The 17,935-nt window shown below is 40.2% G+C and overlaps 1 protein-coding gene across 4 annotated transcripts in view; it reads left to right on the forward strand.

Moving 5' to 3' along the window:
• The first annotated feature begins 452 nt into the window (after window positions 1-452).
• Window positions 453-17,935, forward strand: part of SIPA1L1 (signal induced proliferation associated 1 like 1) — a 200,803-nt gene continuing 183,320 nt past the window's right edge. For all 4 annotated transcript variants that reach the window (XM_071427213.1, XM_071427211.1, XM_071427214.1 and 1 more), the window contains exons 1-2: window positions 453-598; window positions 1,023-1,244. The gene's annotated coding sequence lies outside the window, so the exon portion shown is untranslated. The remainder of the gene's footprint in view (window positions 599-1,022; window positions 1,245-17,935) is intronic.

The following is a 17,935-nucleotide window of genomic DNA, read 5'->3' on the forward strand; positions in this document are numbered from 1 at the left end:
GGACAGTAACAACCATTAGCAGAGTATCCAGAATGTGTTACCCACAGCTTGTTTTCGAAATTCTTGCCATTTGAAAACAGAGCAGCATTCCTGCAGAACAAGGGCTGATGTTTACATATGCTATTTTTCAGATGTGCCTTCCCACATTTTTAATTTGTTATCTGTGATGGATATCTAAGGGAGAATCCATTTTAATTTGAGTGGCAGCAAAAGAGCTCGAGATACACTATCTGTATGGTACCGGTAGGTTTTGACCTTGTGTTAGCAACTACAGTGACCTTCTCCCTATAGGTCTCCGGGAGGCTGGGAAGTGATGTAAATATCAAAATGGTAAGAAGTCAATCAAAATGCGGGGAGCTCGACGCGGGCCTGAGCCGCCCGCTGGGCCCGGCGCTTGGCTGTTGCCATGGGAACGCCGCCGGAGCGCGGGCGGGCTGCGGGCGGCCCCTCTCGCGAGAGCGGCGGCGGGAGGAGCGCGGCGGGGCGGGCGCGGGGTGAGCTCATCCCGGGCTGCGCGGGCGGGGAGCGCCGCGCTCAGCCCAGCCCAGCGAGCGGAGCGGAGCCGAGCCGCCGGCAGCCGCCGCAGCAACTTTGTTGGGTGAGTTGCGAGCGGGAGCGTCGAGCCGAGGCGGGCTGCGCGCTGCACGCCCTCCTTCCTGCCGCGGAGCCTGCTGTGGGGAGCCGCCGTGCCGCTGGCCGAAGGGGTGTGCGGTGGGTGGGTGCGCGTGCGGGGGAAGGGTAGCGGCCCCCAGCCCCGGGGTTGCGCAGCCCCCTGCCCGACAGGGGTTAACGGGGGCGAGGGCAGCGGGGTCCGGGTGAAAGTGGCCTTCTGAGCTGCCGCCCTCCGCAGCGCCCAGACCCGGGCGGGGGTCGCCTGCTCGGAGGGCGCCTGCCCCGAGCGCCCCCGGGGCGGTGGGAGCTCCGCCGTGCCGGCAGCTCCGGGGCGGGTCGGCGGGGGTCCCCCCGCAGCGAGCCGTGCCGGGTGCTAGGTTCCGGATTTGTGTTTTTTTTTTTCTCCGCAGGAAGGGCAGCCCCGAGCGGGAGCGGTGCGGCCGGAGGCGGCGGTGAGCGGCGGCGGCCCGGCCCGCTGCGCTCCGAGGCGGCGGCTCCCGCGCTGCCCGTCCGTGCGGAGGCGGCCGCGCCGAGGGCGCCCTGCGGCGGGGGACGCGCTCCCTCGCGGCCCGGAGCGGCACACGTCGCTCGCCCCCACGGCTCGCTAGATAACTTGCCTCTTGTTCGCCCCCGTAAGTTGCACTTAAACCTCTTTAATTTTTTTTTTTCCTTCTTTACTTTTTATAGCCAGCGAGGGTGTAGTGGGACCGGTTTTGTTCCGAGCCGGTGCTGAGACTGCAGTAATGATAACAATTAGGTGATTTGGGGGCAGTGCCAGTGGGGATGTTCTGAATGCTCTGCTCACGAGGAGGCGGGGTGGAGGAACAAAATGTTTGCGGATGGTTGATTCCTTCACTGGGAGCCGGGAAAAGTGGGAAAACAGGGAATGCCTTAAACTGAATCTTAAGGGGAAGGAGGAGGTGGAGAAGCAAGGAAAGGTAGATGCGAAGGCGAATGATTACCTTCCTAAGCCGAGTTTGTTTGCTCGTTCCCTCTTTTGTATTGCTTGAAGTCCTGATGTTAACGTTCTCATGCTATATTTAAAAATAACTGTGTTGTTTGTACTGGATATCTGTGATGCAGCTTCAGCTCATGTAATGAGGAATGTACTCATTCATGTCTGGTAAAGCAGCGACACAAAATGGGAATAGCTCAACTTAATGAAGATCTCCTTGTATAACCTTGGCCACAACATCTGTATGTTTTAGTTTGAGGAGGCACGTTTTAACCCACAGAATAAAACAGCGGCATTTTTTGGATAATATTGCTTTCCAAATCGTGTTTCAAAAATTTTACCTGCAAAATCGCTTTAAAAAATTTGAGTGATGCTGCTTTAATGCACCCGTTACTGCATGCTGAATGAAGTGCATCTGTGAGCACGGAGCCCTAGTTGATAATACAATGCAAATTTGTCTTCGGAGTAAAGGTGTCGGATTTCATTACGTTCCAGATCTGTATGGATGAAGGAAGATTGGTGTTTTCTTTAGAAAGCAGCCCTTTCATGATGGGATTTTGATTGATTGTTTTTATTTATTTTTCTAACTATGGGAATTAAGCACTTGTTTCCTTTAAATTAAGGCATGAATCAGTTTTGTAAAAAGGAAAAGAGGTTTTGCTGCAAGTACTAACTGGGTAGCAAGTATAGGTGTTCTCTCAGGTGGAGAGTTTGGTTCTTATTTATTTGGAATGCATTGCTGGGCTAGACTCCATTCCCCTTCAGCTGAAGTGCTGGGAGAGACGTGTGAAAGTATTAAGGTAGAAGTTTGTGGCAATTGTAATCGCAGAGATCTCTTGTGTTTCAGTGTCAAGGCTTTTATGCCTTAGGCCATCAGATGCCATACCAGTTATTAATGTAGAAACAATGTGGGAACTTAATAATTTTTTCTTAATTTCAAAAAAACAACCCCATAGGTTCTATTTAGGTAAAGCTAAAAAGAGAATTTTCTTGACTGAATGTTTTATGTGTATGCTATGTCTCATTTTGGTGATAGGAAGCTAGGGACAGAAGATTTTTTTTTTTTTTTGCCATTTAAAGTGTTTATTTATGCCCAGTTGATTAAAGGATGTGCACTTAGTTGCTCAACATTGCATTAAGAAGGTTTTACTGATGCTAATAAAATGCTTAGTTTCATCATTGCTGTTTGGGATAGGCGTACTTAGCTCTCAGTTGTGGTTCATAAAACCTCTTAGATCATGAAGTCAGAAGAAAAATGGGATGTCAGCTCTGACTATTGTAGGGCTGCAAAAATTTGCTTGATGAAAAAGGCTAGCAGGTGTAGAGGCAGGCACTGACACAGACCTGTGAAAGGGTGGAGCTGCAGCCAGAAGTGAAGACTTAGTATGAGGACGTGCAATTCATGATCTATTTTTTATATAATAAAAGGTTTTATTGTTGTGCATCATTGGTTCTAGGCTTGAAGAGCTTTTTTCTCCCACCTTCTCATGTTTATCTGAAATGTTATTTTAAGGTTTGGGATTAACTTTTGGGTAGCTGTTGTTTTAAAAACTATGTTCAAATGTGGCCTCTTCCCCCTTCTGCAGCTTTTCAAGGAGTGCTTTTTTTTCATCATGCTTATAGCATTCTGCTGGCACTTGGAGATCATTTTGTTGTTGTGTAGCTCTTATTGTCTTCTCAGCTTTGTAAATCTGTCTCAAATAGATCCTTTAAAATGTCGATTTCAGAACTATTAATTTTGCTACTATGGAGGCATTTTTTTATTTCTAAGGTAGGAAAACAAACTTAAAACCAGAATATTCTAACTGGTTATTTTAAACTTCAGTTCAGTAAGGTCATGAGGACCATTTTAGAAATACATAGGGAAAATGTGAGGTAGGCTAGTAAGAGAATGGGTTGAGGCCCAGTTGAATTTCTTTTCTATTCCTCTGTTTTGTCCTATAGCATATCTATTGTAGAGAAGAAAAAGGAGCAGTTTTCTCCATATCAGTAGTTTAATCCCTTCAGCAAGGGGTTTGCTGCAAGCTATTGAGTTCTTACTGCTACTGGTTAGAAATCCAGGATGCCCTACTGGGATAAAGAAGCAGAGCTTCTGCCTGCATCAAAATTTCAGTCACACAAGTTGGTTTCCCTAATGCTGATGTGTTGAGGTTGAAATTTATTCTCATTGACCCTAAGTGTTGGTTGTTTGGCAAAGAGTTTTGATCTGTTGTTTCTGTGGCTTTCTTGGCTTCAGGCAGATTCCTTTTATTTCTCCCCAGCTCTTTAATTTAAATAACTAAATCATGTCTTATTGACTTTTTAAATATCTTATTTTTTAATATATTTTCTCTGTTTACTGCTTCATCTGTATTTTAGATTTTTGGTTTATTCATTTATTCTGAAAGCCATTTCTTTAACTTGTTAATAAGTTATGACAGGAGTACAGCAATAGTAAGTGCAGTTATTTTTTTATCAGTGTAAATACATAATTTTAAGAACTGTTAGGTGAGGGTTTTGTTGATTTGGCATGTAAAATTAATCATATGTTCAGTATCTTTCTGTGAGTGAAAAAAGTTACGTTGTTCTGTTTTTTATGTTTCCAGGGAGATTTGACTTCAGTGACTTGATTTCAAGTATATCTCTCCTAAATTGCAGCTTTTAAATAATCTTAAGCTTCATATTTCACAAGAGTTCAGTGTAGTATTTGAATGAGGACTCTCAAGCTGGAGGTTTATAGAGTGGGATTTGATGGCTCTATGAGACTTGAGATATTCTCTAATGAAAGGCAATCAGTGTTTTTTGGGGGTGCAGCCTTACCAGCAAGGATGAACTTAAGGCTCGATTGTAAACCTGCCGATTATGGTCATTGGTGAGGCTGAATGACAATAATTTTTTATTTTAAATTCTTATGCAGCGCAAGACTAACAGAGTCTGTAGCAGTTTTGGTGTTAGTTTTGCAGTGTGAACTTTGGGAAACCCGTTAGGAGTTGCAGAGACTATAACTGTGTTTTTGAATATGAATCAGCAGATAAAATGGTTTTAGATGTCCGTTTTTTGCATATGTAAAGCTAAATTATGTCATTGTCTCAGTCTCTTTAATATTGGATTTTGTGGCATGGTTTACTGAGTGAGTTATTTGATTGAGAGTCTTCCACATGTCTTTTATGTTAAGTGTTAAGTGAGGCTGAGCATTTACATGTCTTTGTTTTCTTTATGGAAGCATGTTTTAAAGAGCACTTCTTTTGAATGCAGAGACAGAACGCTTCATAATCTTGGTAGCTGTTGAATCGGATGATTGCTAACCAAGTATTCGTCATGGTTCTTTTAAGGGTCTGAGTCTGTAAGTGGAGTGGAGTCCTGCAAAGCTGTGTCTTCCCACTCCTCCAACTCCTGCTGGATGCTGCAGTGCAGTAGTCATAGCTCTTGTTCTCTACATAGTGGATGGATGTCTCAAGGCATCCATATTTTCAAGAGAAATCAAGTTCCTGAAAAATGGCTGTGTAGAAAACTTTTCTGAAAGTGTATCATAGAGAAGGAGGAGGGGTTACTGGCACTAGTGGTTCATGCCTAGGCACTGTGAATTTTTTGTTGATGTTTTAATATTCTTTTACTTCTGGTTTTGGACTCTGTAGAATGGGAAGAATGCTTTCTTGAGGTGGATTGGAGAGATTAGTGGAATGATTTTTGACGATCAAGTTTTATTTTATAAGTTTTCAAAACTTAGAGAAGGTACTGGCATGTATTATATAGTTGGTTTAAAGTTGGATTGTTCTTCATCAATCCGTATAGTTTACCTTCAGTGCTCAAATAGCTTTTGGAGGTGTTTAAATTTTGTGTTGTTTAGTTACCTTTTGAGGTTACAGGATTTGTACCTCAAAATACTCACATAAACCTTAGAGAGACTGGTTTTTACTTTATTACTGCAGCTGTGAGATGTTAACTTTGAACTTGTGTTTGAACATGGACTTTTCATTTAGTGAGAGCTTCTTGAGTTAACCCTAAAACAATCATGTTTTTCCTAACTTGTGATGTTATAGTGGATGAAAAAATCTCAACTAGCCAAAATTATTGGGGAAAAAGTTCTTCTTCCAGGCTGCTCAGAAGTTGAGCATAACTTGGAGAAAAGTTGTCTGTTAGATCTGCCTGTGAGACTTATTTATGTTTAATGTGCTTGCCTGGATTATTTTATGGATTTTAATATTTACTTTTCTGGGTGGGGGAAATAGCCAAGCATCTTCCTTTGCTGTGTAGCCTGCCTTACTGCCTTCTCTGTGCAGTGGATAGTGAGGCTCCAGGAGGTGCCAAGGGCTGCTTTTGTAGCCTGGCTCTATTTTCCGAGTTTCTTGAGTCATGATGCATTTTGCAGCACTGTAAGCTAAATCAGTTGTCTTTTGATTTTTGAATAAATCATGACAGGCTTATTGTATACTGATGTGATGTGAAATAGGATTAATACAGACCTTTTTTTAAGAGTGTCAGATATATCTGTAAAATGACTGCTGTGGTGGCAGAACTTTCTGTATGCCAGTTGTTTACATCAGCAGCTTGGTACATATCTTGGGTTTTCGTGTTGGCAGTCCTACAGACAGTTCTTTCTGAAGACTTAACAGATACTTTTAATACATGTATTTGTATATTTGACCAAAGGTTGCTGTTGTGGTTTAACCCCAGCCAGCAACTAAGCACCACAGCTTAGCCCCAAGAAAATTTTTACATTGTTCTTGTAACTTTTTCAAATGGTTGCAGTTTTGTTTTCATAAGGTACTAGTCTTACTTGCTCACTCAAAATGAATTCACACTGTCACTGGAAGTATTTGGTGCAGATCTGTGTTGATTGTTGTTTATGGAAGAGGTTATTTCCTGGTTTGAAACATTTTTTTCCCTTTCTTTCTGTTTAAAAGAGTACTTTCATTTGATTTCAAAATTGCTGTTTTGTATGCATGGTTTTGTCACTTGGTCTTACTATAACACATAATTTGGCACAGTAGACATGTATCTCTGGCTGAAGGTGGGGACCTCCAAGTCTCCCAGATCAAAACTTTTTGCATTTGACCAATTTTACTTCGGGCAGAATTTGGTCTGGTGTCCTGAATCGGATATTGCCTACGCAGATGTGGTTTGTTGGCTTGGACCTCTGTGACCATTAAGGGTTGGGTCACATTTGGTGAACTTCTGGGCAGGGATTTTTAGCTTAGTTTCCTCCAGGAGAGTTCCAGTTTATGGATGCCAGAAAACCTATAAAAATTAAAATAAATCCTTCTGAGGGTGACAAAGCATTTAACAGACCACCCTAGAGTGATTGGTGAATGTCCATCATTGGAGACTTTTAAAGCTTGACAGGACAAAGCCATGAGCCCCTGGCAGCACAGTGGCAGCCAGCCCTGCTGCAGTGGAGGTTGGACTCCTGGGTTAAACTCTGCCAGCTGCTAGCTGGGGACGGCTGCAGGGCTCCTCAAAGGGCACTGCTGCTGGAAGTGCTATGGTAGGTACAGCTTAAAAAAAAAAGGTTGCTATAAGGATGGTTTTCCTTTTTTGAAGTAATGTGAAACACTTTTTCTTTGGTGGCCAGCCCATTTTGTGTCTCTTGCAGGGGCAGCAGCGGCACTGCTGGTGGCTCTCAGGTTGCCAACCTGGGACAGGAAACCCCCCTTCCTTTATCTCTGGGCACACAAGGGGGGCAGTGGGTTGTGTGAATACTTACTTATTTATTTTTCCTCAAGAGACTCATGTAAGCAGAAACATACACATCTTGAACATTTGCCTTTTGGCAGGGCCACAGCACAAATTTGCTCTTGCTGAAGAAACTGGCAATGATCAGGCATTAGTTTTTTCTTTTTTGCATTTTTGAAGTGTAACATAACTTTGTCTGCATGTTTAAAAATTAAAGAAGACAATGGGTGATGAAACTCAGACTGCAGGCTTAAACATGTTAGTGCTATGTAAAAGTCATTACAGTTCTTATCTCTGAACTGTTTAAAGATCTCATTTGGTTTTTGTGCACGAAGCTTCTCTCCTCACTTTCTGAATTACCAATCTATATTTTTTAAAATTTATAAAAGCTAAAATGTCTGATACTATTTTTGGAATATTTTTGCATGTATCAAATAGAAGACAATACTAGACCTCAACAAATAAATCCTGGAGGGCCTTCCCTCCTTCTGCTGGATGCAGTTGAAATTTCTAGGGGTATTTTTCTTTTCAAATTGTAAGGGCTGAAATAGGATTTTATGCTTGCAGTCTGTGCTGAAGAACTGCATAATTGTGCAGAAGAAAGTTATGGCACTTTCATGCCTTGAAAAGAATTGTATCTTCATGAATGACGTGATACTGGCACTGATAATCTACTTTCCAAATGTATTTAACAGCTTGTTGTATGAATCAGAATAAAATAGTTCAATAGTCTGCACTGTATTGATCATACAGCAGCTGGAAGAAAGAGTGAACCACGATGTTTTCCCCCAGTTTTTGCTGGAGAAAACATTTTGAAATGAGGATAAAAGGAGATAATTCTGTAAAAGCTGCTAACATAGTTTATCCTTTCCTTGGATGTTTTTTTCCCCCCTTGACTCTTTCCCTTCTTTTGCCTTCCTTTTGCAGTCTTTGAAGAGGGAGCTATTGACAGAAAGTCAGTTCTAGTTTTGTTTAACCTTCCTCCCCCTCCCTGACTTCTGCATTGTCTTGCAGTGTAGTCATTGACTCGTACTCGGCATAGCTCTGGGAATTCCCAAATCTAGTACTGTTTATTGTACTGCCATACAGAGGTGGTAGGAGATTCTTTGCTAGGATGCCTCTGTTAATATAAACAAAAGGAAAATGCTAGTATCATCCTAAAACATGCCATCTATTTCAAATTGAAAAGGCTTTTAAAAAAATTCAGATCTGTGGGTTTTTAGTGCTTGCCTGTACAGTGTCATGAGTGTTTGTGGTGGTCTGGAGAACTACCTGCAGCTATTTGAACTGTGATACACTGTGGAATCATTTGAGAGCCTTAAGTTAATTTTTACCTTATTATACAATTACCTCCCTATCTAGGTAAAGCCAGAATATCTGCAGATGCAGGCTTTTTTATCATGTGCTAAAATGAAATTATCAGGACTTTTTTTTTGTAATCCTGTACTATTGTACTTTTATTTTCAGCTGGAAATTCAAGGTTAATTAATATGCAAGATGACATTTGAGAACAGGGACAGATTATTCTGTCTCCAAACAACAGTTTTGGGGTTGGGTGTGAGCATGCAATCATGTACTCTGTGTTCTAGATTTAATCACTTGTATATGTAGTGTTGATGCAGTGAAGACTTTTAAATTTGTTGGTAATTTAAAGCACATCTCCTGTAAAACAAAGGTGTGATAATAAGCAGTTATTAAATGTTGCGAAGAGTACTCATCATTGTTGTTTTAACAGAATTTAGTCATTATCTACTGATTGCTGACATCATTAAATATATTTTTTTAGTATATAAATTGGTACTTTACATACCTGAGCAACTGAATTGAGGTTTTCCATTCTTGCGTTGTTGATGTATCTTTTTGTTTGTGCAGGTTGAGTGTAATGACTTGCCTCAGACTACCAGCAACTTTATGCCTGCCAAGGCAAGAGGGCACATATTGTGAATGTGCTTTTTAACTGAGATATAGAATGTATTGGTTCTGAAAATAGGGGTTGGGGGAAGCAGTTATTTTAATTCATTTAATTGCAATTGTGTGGAGCTGGCTATGTGAAAAATAATTACAGGAAAGGTAAACATTGCTTCTTGTAGAAGCACAGAGTGCCTAAAGACAAAAAAACCACTGAAGCACTGGGTGAGGGAATAGAGCTTAGCTGTTCCTTATTTTTTGTAAACCTGCACTTTGCTTAAAAAAAACCCCACAAAGCAATTGATAGTAGTGATCAAATATTCCCAACTGTGGTGCAGTCTAACTTTAGGTGACAGCTGTCTTTGTGTTACTGAAGCATTGGCCTTAAGTGACTTAGGGCTAAATAGACAGACCTCACAAACTGATACAAGTACTAAAATTAAGGAACAGTTGTAGGAATTCTTAGATAAAATCCTCATTTAATCTTCCAGTTACGAGTAATAGGAGGAAGTAATTAGAATTAACAAGAGCCAAACTTGAAGTAATTGTAGAAGATCTAGTGGACAGATGTAAAATCAAGTAATTTTTTGATCACTTACATGTTTGGAACATATTGGAAGGTAGTGTTGTGAACACCAGGGGTGCTGTAGAGGATAAAAGCAATCCAGAAGCATCCAGAGTTAGCATGGGTAATGGTTTTTGGTAGAGAACAGTACTGATGAAAGCAATTTTTTGATGTGTGTTTAAATATTGTAGCTAAGACTATATGAACAAGTGAATCATATAATCTGTTTCTGCCTCTCCCTTCTTCTCTCCTCTTCATAAATGTTACAGTTTACAAAAGAAGGGTCCAGAGATCTCATTTTCTAGCTTTAAAAGTGAGAGAAGAGTTAAAGATATGTTTGAAGGGAGATGGGAGAAGAATCAGCACAACTTGATAAAAATGAAGGTTAATGCTTAAAATTCTGACTAGTTCAAATTCGAATCCTGCTTTCTTCCAGAATGCTTAGCTTATTTTTCCAGGTGTTGTCAGAAAACGGAACTAAATTAATGCTTTTTTGAAATGTAGCTAGAAATTAGAACTTTATTCCTTGTAACAGAGAAGTTACATGAGGATTGTGTGGACATTGTACCAGCTTATGTGGTTTTTCATGTTCACATTTTTACATGAGGAAAGAAGAGGACTTGTGAAATGGTGCTGGCTATTTCAGTGGCATTTTACAGGTTTCAGTAAAAACTCTGCAGCAGTATGTGGGTGTTATGTGCTTGCAAGTAAAATAATTTATTGTAAGTGTTTAATAGTACTTTTGAAAATGAAGTAATGGTATATGTAGTATAATGCAAAATACCCCTAAGTGTAGTGGTTGGTTTCTGCATTACAGTATTTTCCTATTGGTGATGGAGGTGCAAAAACCTCTTTGTGTTAGATGTTCAAGGTTGTTTTGCCAGGTAGAAAAATTCTTTCTGAAGGTGGTGTTTTTTTTGTTTTGAATCCAGTGTTAGTGCTGAGTGACTGTTCTGTTGGTTTAAAAATGTTAATAGCAGTAGATATCTTGTTTGCTGTAACCTCTCTGTTATCACCTTGGTACTTAGCTGAGATGCCAAAAGCTCTTGAAATACATTGTAGCTTCAAGCAGGTTAGGTGCTTAAATACTGGCACCCTGGGTTGCAAGTCTGTGTGTTTTATTATCCCTGTGCTCAAAATTTTCAGTCAGACTCAGGATACTATTGAAGTCCCATTGCTGTTCAGTTTATAATGATGTTAATTAGTGCTGAATGTCAGTAAGATGAACATATGCAGTGTTAATGAAACTACTTCTGAAATTAAGCTATTGTCATTATCTCACTGAATGGTTGTACTGAAAAGTTGCTTGACTCTGCCCCACGAGTAAGATAATTGAGAAGGGCTTACAGGTGTAGCTGTCCCTTGGGAATGGATCATCTGGTCTCAGTCACCTCTTCTGAGACACTGGACAGTCAGAGACTTGGCTGCAAGGGGAAGGACTGGTTTAATAGCCATATACAGCTTTGAGCATACTCTCTTATCAGGGCCTTTGCTTGTCTTGTGAACACAAATGACTTGTCCAGTCTCCTGATTACATGTGAGGAACAAACTGTTGCTTCTGGTAAAGTTACTATCAGCTGATCTGCTCCTTTTTTGCACCTAGGAAAGAAGGGATTTTTGTGGGGAAGGTTTTGTAAATGGTTTGTACTAGTGGCAGAAGCAGTTACTTCTGGGATGAAGTTTAATTTCTTTATATCTCACTGCTCCTCACTTAGTTTTAGACTATTCTACCTGTCTTGATTTATAATAAAGGGGAAATGAAACAAGCAGTATAATTACAATATTGACAATACATAAGTATTTTGTACTTGTCTCTGTACTCTCATGGACTGGAAGAGGCCAAAGCCCTAATTGGACATCTTAGGCAAAATACAGACTCATCTAGATAACTAATGTGGTGCTGCTCTGCATTGCGTGCACTCTATTTATAATGAGAGATACTAATGAGATTGCATTTTGATGTGACATTACTGTAATGTCAGTGCCTTGTATTCCTTCATTAGTTTACCTCACTGACTTTGTGAAGTAAGGAAATGCAGGTGCCCTTGAGCAAGGTGTTTTAACACACACGGGAAATCTCTAGTAGTGTTCAGAGCAGAAGCTGCCTTGGGCTTTAGATTTCATCCTACTATGGACAAATTTATTTATAACTAGTGTAAAGCTGTGCTGGAGACTTGAGCTAGCTCAAAGGAAGGCAGGGACTACATCTGCACTTGTCTGCAGCCTGCTTTTTGCTCCTAAGAGTGGCTCTGCTCAGCTGAAACTCCTGCTGTTTGCTGGGAACAGTCCCTGGCCCCTCAGTAAGCTTCAACAAAACCATGGCAGTTATGGATTGATGCTCAAACCTGTGCCCTGGACTTATTTAATTTATTATTATAGCTGTAGCTCCCAGTGCCTACATGGCACAGTGTAATGCTCTGCTGAGTTTGTAGCTGCGTGTGTATAGCATTTAACGGCAGGAGTGTAGCACTGCATGTGAGCCTTCCTCTTCAAGCCTAGGGACAGTGTTGGGCTAATATGGCTGTCGCCTTTCTGGTTTGCCATTAGTCCAGCACTTTTAGCTCAAAGGTCAGAAGATCAGTGGTACAAGCATAGTACCTGGCATGCTGCAAATAAGAGTAATACTGAAATAGATTGCCTTGGATTTTAATTGTCTGCTAGATATCCCTGTTTTAGTGAGCTCTTCTGCACCTTGACCTGTAGCAATAGAGAATGAGAAGGTGCATAAAACTGCAAGAGGAATCAAACAGAATGCGTGCAATGCTTAGAAACTGTCAAATCTAAGGCCATTAAAATGTATTTTAAAGCATTCCTGTAAATCTGGATTACTATCTGGTGTAGGCTCTCAAGATATCTCCAGAAAAAATTGTGTTCAAAAGTTACATGTGAAGTACTGCCTGGCTGTACTTCAGAGAGTGTCTTTGTTGACACTGCACCCTGTGAGAGTCAACCAACACGCCTTGCATTGCCACTTGTCATTTTAGCTTTTCTCTAGTTCTAGCAAATGCATGGATAGTGTTGTTCAGCTCAGCACTAGCTTAGGTATCTGTGCTGCATGGCAGTCACTTCTGAGGTTGCAGTTGCTGTGTTCTGCGTTTCCTGTAACAGGTTTGAGGCAAGGTTGCTCTCAGAGTTCTTGGTTTGCTATGGAAACCAGCTGGGGTGGTCATGCTCTGTGTTCCTTCCAGTTTGCTTTTTTCCTTAACACCTCTTTCTTCTCCCCAGCTTCCTAAATATTTTGGATTTGCTGGGCTTTGGTTTATTCCCTTATGAAGTCTTAGTGTCCAAAGGTCTTGTAAAGGCAGACTAATGAGTGGGTGAGATTGAGTCCCAGCAGTGGTGAGAGCTGTAGCACACAGGATGTTCTAAGCTACCAGAGAAGCTGTGTGATGAATACAATTTCATGGGAGGAACTTCAGCTGAAGTGTATGTGTTTTTATATATCAAATCTGAGAGAGATTTGAAGGTACCAAGACCTTGTCAGTCCGTGTAATTGCTTGTTCTGTATAGATTTCTGTGCAGTCTTCCTTCTGGAAAACGTGCAGAAGATGAAATGTGGTGGTGGGAGCCTGTGGTGGTATCGGTGTTTAGGTTGCTCAATAGTTTCTGTAGCTAAATGTCTAATGAGATCTTTCTTTCCCTCCAGGATGGTTACTTCTACTGCTGTGTGAGCAACTTTTGTGGTTTTTTTTGTAAATGAAATCACTTTGTATCAGGAAATGACTTTTTCCCCCTGGAGAATTTTGAAATACCACGCGCCTCTACTTTCCCCCCCCCACCCCAGTGTTACTGTTGAAAATTTAAATACTGGTTACTAAAAACTTTTTCATAGTGCCTTTCCTCAAGAAGAATCTTTTCATTGTGCTACAGAGATGTATGAGTGTTTTAAGGCTCACCCTGCAAAATTCTGTGAATGTCAGAGGAGGATGAACACAGATGGGATCCTGCCCTCCCAATTCACTCTTAAGAGACACTTTTGGCTTCTTTCTGACCGCCTGTGCTTACTGGCAAGTGCCTGTAAGGCTTAGTTGAAAGGAGGTGGTGGGATGAGTGTGAAAGATGGTTTTATTCTTGCTCTTGCTTGTCTGACCAAAACTTAAACATTTTTTCCTTTAATTTTTTTTTGTTCTATATGAGAAGTTAAGCAGGTTCATTCTGTATCTAGACAGGGGATGCAGAGGCTAATTGTTTTGGATCTCACTGGGCAGGTGGTATGAGACAGGAGGATCTGCAAAGGGCATCCTGACTTACAAAGTTAGAATCTTATGCAGTTTTAATGCTGTTGATTGTTGGACAGTAAGGCTGCAGGTAAAGCAGAATTTTGTAATGACTTATTTTTGCACTCAAGATTGACTAGAAGATAGGTTGCAATTTGAGATTTCTCCTGTTGTAGAGATGCACAACTGAGTGTTTATATGCATCTCAGAAGGAGAAGTCTTTGAATAAGCTGCATGTTGACTTGGTTGTCTGTGGCAGTGGCACCGTGGGGAGCAGTAACAGGGCCAGACTCCTCTTTCTGCCTCTGGGATCTCAACAGCTGCTGTGCAATGTGCAGGCTGGGCTCAGTGAGCTCTTGCTTCCATTCCATTATTCCTGAGATTAGAGCTCTTTGATAGCTCTTTCCTTCTAGAGTTGAGGAGAATACTTGGTTTCTTCACCTGCGCTGACTATTTGCACGGCCTAACACTAGATGATAGTGATTCACAGATCTTCTAGGATTACTTCTTTTTGGGGCTGCTGTAATGATTTTTCAGTTTAGACGATGGTATCTGTCAGTCTGACCCTTGTTCAGGCATTCAGCATCAATCAACACTAGGCTGAAGAAGTGCTGCAACACAAAATGCATTTATTTAAGTTCCTTCTTACTAAAAGAAGGAAGGAACACTAGCGTACAAAGCCATGGAAGTTGATGTGAAGAGTATGTAATAATATATATCCAAACTTCAGGTTATTAAGTTAGAACATTGGTTTGGTGATGCCACAAGCAGGACTTTAGGACTCCCAGTACTGGGTCAAAAGTACAGTGGTCATATGTAAAGTATCAATCTCTTAAATCATTCTGTTTGCTTTAATAAAATCAAAACACTTACCTGGTAGCAGCATGACTTATTTGTATTACACATTCATTATTTAGACCACTATGATTTTATACTGAATTAGATCTAATGCTCTTCCCTACCATTGATACCAGTTTGGTGTCATGTTCTGCCACGCCTGATAAAATTTGAGCATGTGCCTGAATCTCATTTGGATCAAATTTATAATGTTTGATGATGTGATAGTGCAGAGGTTTGCTGTAAATGCTTGTGAAACCAGTATTTCATCTCCTGTAACTTCCTGACAACTTTATCTCTACAAATATTTGAGAAAGAGTACTTTTCAACCTTTTTTGTGCCTAGCAAGTAACCAGTTTTATGCAGCGTTTGAATGGTTATAGAAGGGTTGGTCTTTGCATGCATTGTGCAACCACTGTTGTCTGAAGTTATGAATGGATGCTTTCAGACATGGTAAACTGATCTTCATTGTATTTATCTTTTTAGTCAACATCCATTCTTAGAGTTATGCCAAACCCAAAGCCTATTTCTAATTTTGTAAAAGAGAAAAAATAATTCAGTCTTAGTGAAGCAGATTTTTTCTTGAATTCTCTTTAATCTTTTTGATAGATATGAGACTGTAAATCTTTTTATCTGGAGAATGCTAAAGAAAAGAAGGGGCCTTTAGAGGAAAAGATTTTAATGGGATCCTAAATGTTCTGTTTGGATCTGTCTTATTAGACATTGTCTGGAAATTGAATCTCCTTCTGAAGACATTTACATGTTCCAAGTTCTCAGTATTTGACCTGATTTTATTATGAGCTGCTATTTTTGTTTCAAGACATGAATTGGGCTCTTCTTAAATCTTTTGACCTTTCTTTTCCAAAAGGGGAAAGCATACTCTTCTAGCCTTGTGGCTAAGTATATTTTTTTAAAACTAAAAAAAATTAGCATAGGCTCTGGGGTCAGATTTCTATAGAATAGGAGATGCTGAGGTTCATAAATAGTGTCTTGGGTGCTATGGAATATGTCTGAATCTATGGTGTCCAGAAGTGCAGGGTGAAGAGATTCAACTGTGAAAATGTTTGGGTGGTTTTTGGCAAAATATTTGTTAAAGGCAAGGCCTAAAGTGATTTATTTTTATTTTGAACTATGGCAGGTTTTAACATTTTTTTATTATTTTAATAGAGATTCCATTTAAATGTTTCTATTTTTAAAATTTTTTCCCTCCCCAATACTGGTGTTTATCAACAATGTTGAGGAAGGGATATTTCTTTTAGTGTTTCATGTGCCACAAAATTGTTTTCTTAAACATTCTGCAATGGAGGAGTCTTTCCTGGCCTTGATTATTGAATTTCAGCAACTTACAGTGGTAGTGACATTAGCTTAGTCTTTTCTGTAAATTCCCCTTATGTAGGTGCAGAAAGCAAGATGTTCCCTCAAGCCTTCTCCAGAGTAGCAAGTGCAGGTATCGCAGCCTGTCCTCGTTCCTTGTGCACTTCAGTCCCCAAATGGCTTGGTGGTCTCTGCTGAACTTTTAGTCCATCTTTGTTACACTGAGCAGGCTAAAACTAGGCATGTTCATTTAGCTGGGATCTCACTAGTGCCGAGTAAAAGTCACTGTCACTTCTGGGTTTAGACAGGGCACCATCAAGCACTTCAGGGCAGATATTTTTAACTTGCTCTTATCTACAGCTTGAGATTGTACATTTTCAGAAATGTCTATTTTTACTCCTAGGTGGATGAGGAGTCTTAGCTTGAATAATGTTTTACTATATTACTGTTTTCAGAAAGGGTTTTTAACATTGTTTAGTTTGAAGTAAACTAACTTATAGCCAGCTTCTTTCATGCAGCTGCAGATCTATTAAATGTAGTTCTCTGCTCTTTGAAGCTTTTTTCTGTCTAAATTGAACTGGTAGAAGTTGCACATCATTTTAGTTACCCTTCTGATGCATTTTGCCTTGTGTGGCATGTTATATTGTGTTTCTTAAAGCTAGGTATCAAGCAAACTGTGGTGGTTGTCTGACTTTGAGTGGAAAAAGTAGTTTTCTGCCTTTTTTATTTTTGGTGTCAGCTTCCAGTTTATAAATTACTGTTTGCTTGATCTGCATGCAGGGATGCACTTTGCACTATATTTTAATGTGTCTAAGTCAGTAATAGTCATGCCAGAATAAATGCTTATGGGAGAAATATGAAAGTGGACATTCTCAGTAACACTGAGTAGGGAAATGAAGTAGTGGCAGGGAACAGAGAACAGACAGTAACGATATTTTTGTCCAAATGCAAATCAGTCTTTTACATGGACCAGTGAAAAAAGATGTTTTGCCCTTGCTACTTGTATCTTTCATCATACTGCGTGTGATGTCTAGCAGGCTGCATGATAATGCCAGAGCAGAAGCAAGCTGCCATAGAGCTCTTTTGGTGCAGAGTCCAGATCATCCTGAGACTGGATTCTTGGTTTAGGTTCACACCTCTCCTGTGGTAATACTTTTAGTCATATAACTTTGATTTTTGCTGAAGACTAACTAAAACTTGCTGGGATTTGCACAACATTTATTTTCTGGCAAATACAGCTCTTGTGCCATGGGCTCTCAGCAGATAGGATCACTTGCTTCATTTATAAGATAGCACACAGTGTTTCAAGACATAAGGACAAATCAGTTTGCAGCCTGTGCTTGTCACAGCTGTCTTGCCTTACACCTCATGGGAAAAGATTTATCAGGCATAATTAATCTAATTGAGACACTCTTGTTATCTTGCCAGTGTTACTTTTTTCTGTTAATTTGATCAGTGGACACAGATGAGATAAAAATGTAAACAGTGCCTATTTGAATGGCTTTGTGCTTCTTGGATTATTTAAATGATTCATTTAATCTGCCATGAAATTGTGTGGGTTGTTGCATGGAGATTCAGCTAACTCAAGTTTTCTAAGTTTAAGGGTTTTATTTTCATGAGGAAAGTTTAATATTTTTAATCACTTGTACAGGATGAACTTATTTCATAATGTACCTGCAGCTCACTTTCTGTAGTCACAGGCGTGGGTTTTCTAAACTGCAGCTTGTTCTTTGTAGAACAACTTGTAAAAAAATCCAGTGTTCATGGTTATCAACTTCTTCAACCTTACTGTTGAAATATTATTTATAGTACATGTAGGTCAGCTAAACCTTTCTAGACTTGTAGGAGCTTAACTTTTGGTGTATATATGTAATT

The sequence above is a fragment of the Agelaius tricolor genome, unplaced genomic scaffold, assembly GCF_023055355.1.
Source record: "Agelaius tricolor isolate 1412-34295 unplaced genomic scaffold, bAgeTri1.0.p SCAF_5, whole genome shotgun sequence".
Taxonomy (NCBI): domain Eukaryota; kingdom Metazoa; phylum Chordata; class Aves; order Passeriformes; family Icteridae; genus Agelaius; species Agelaius tricolor.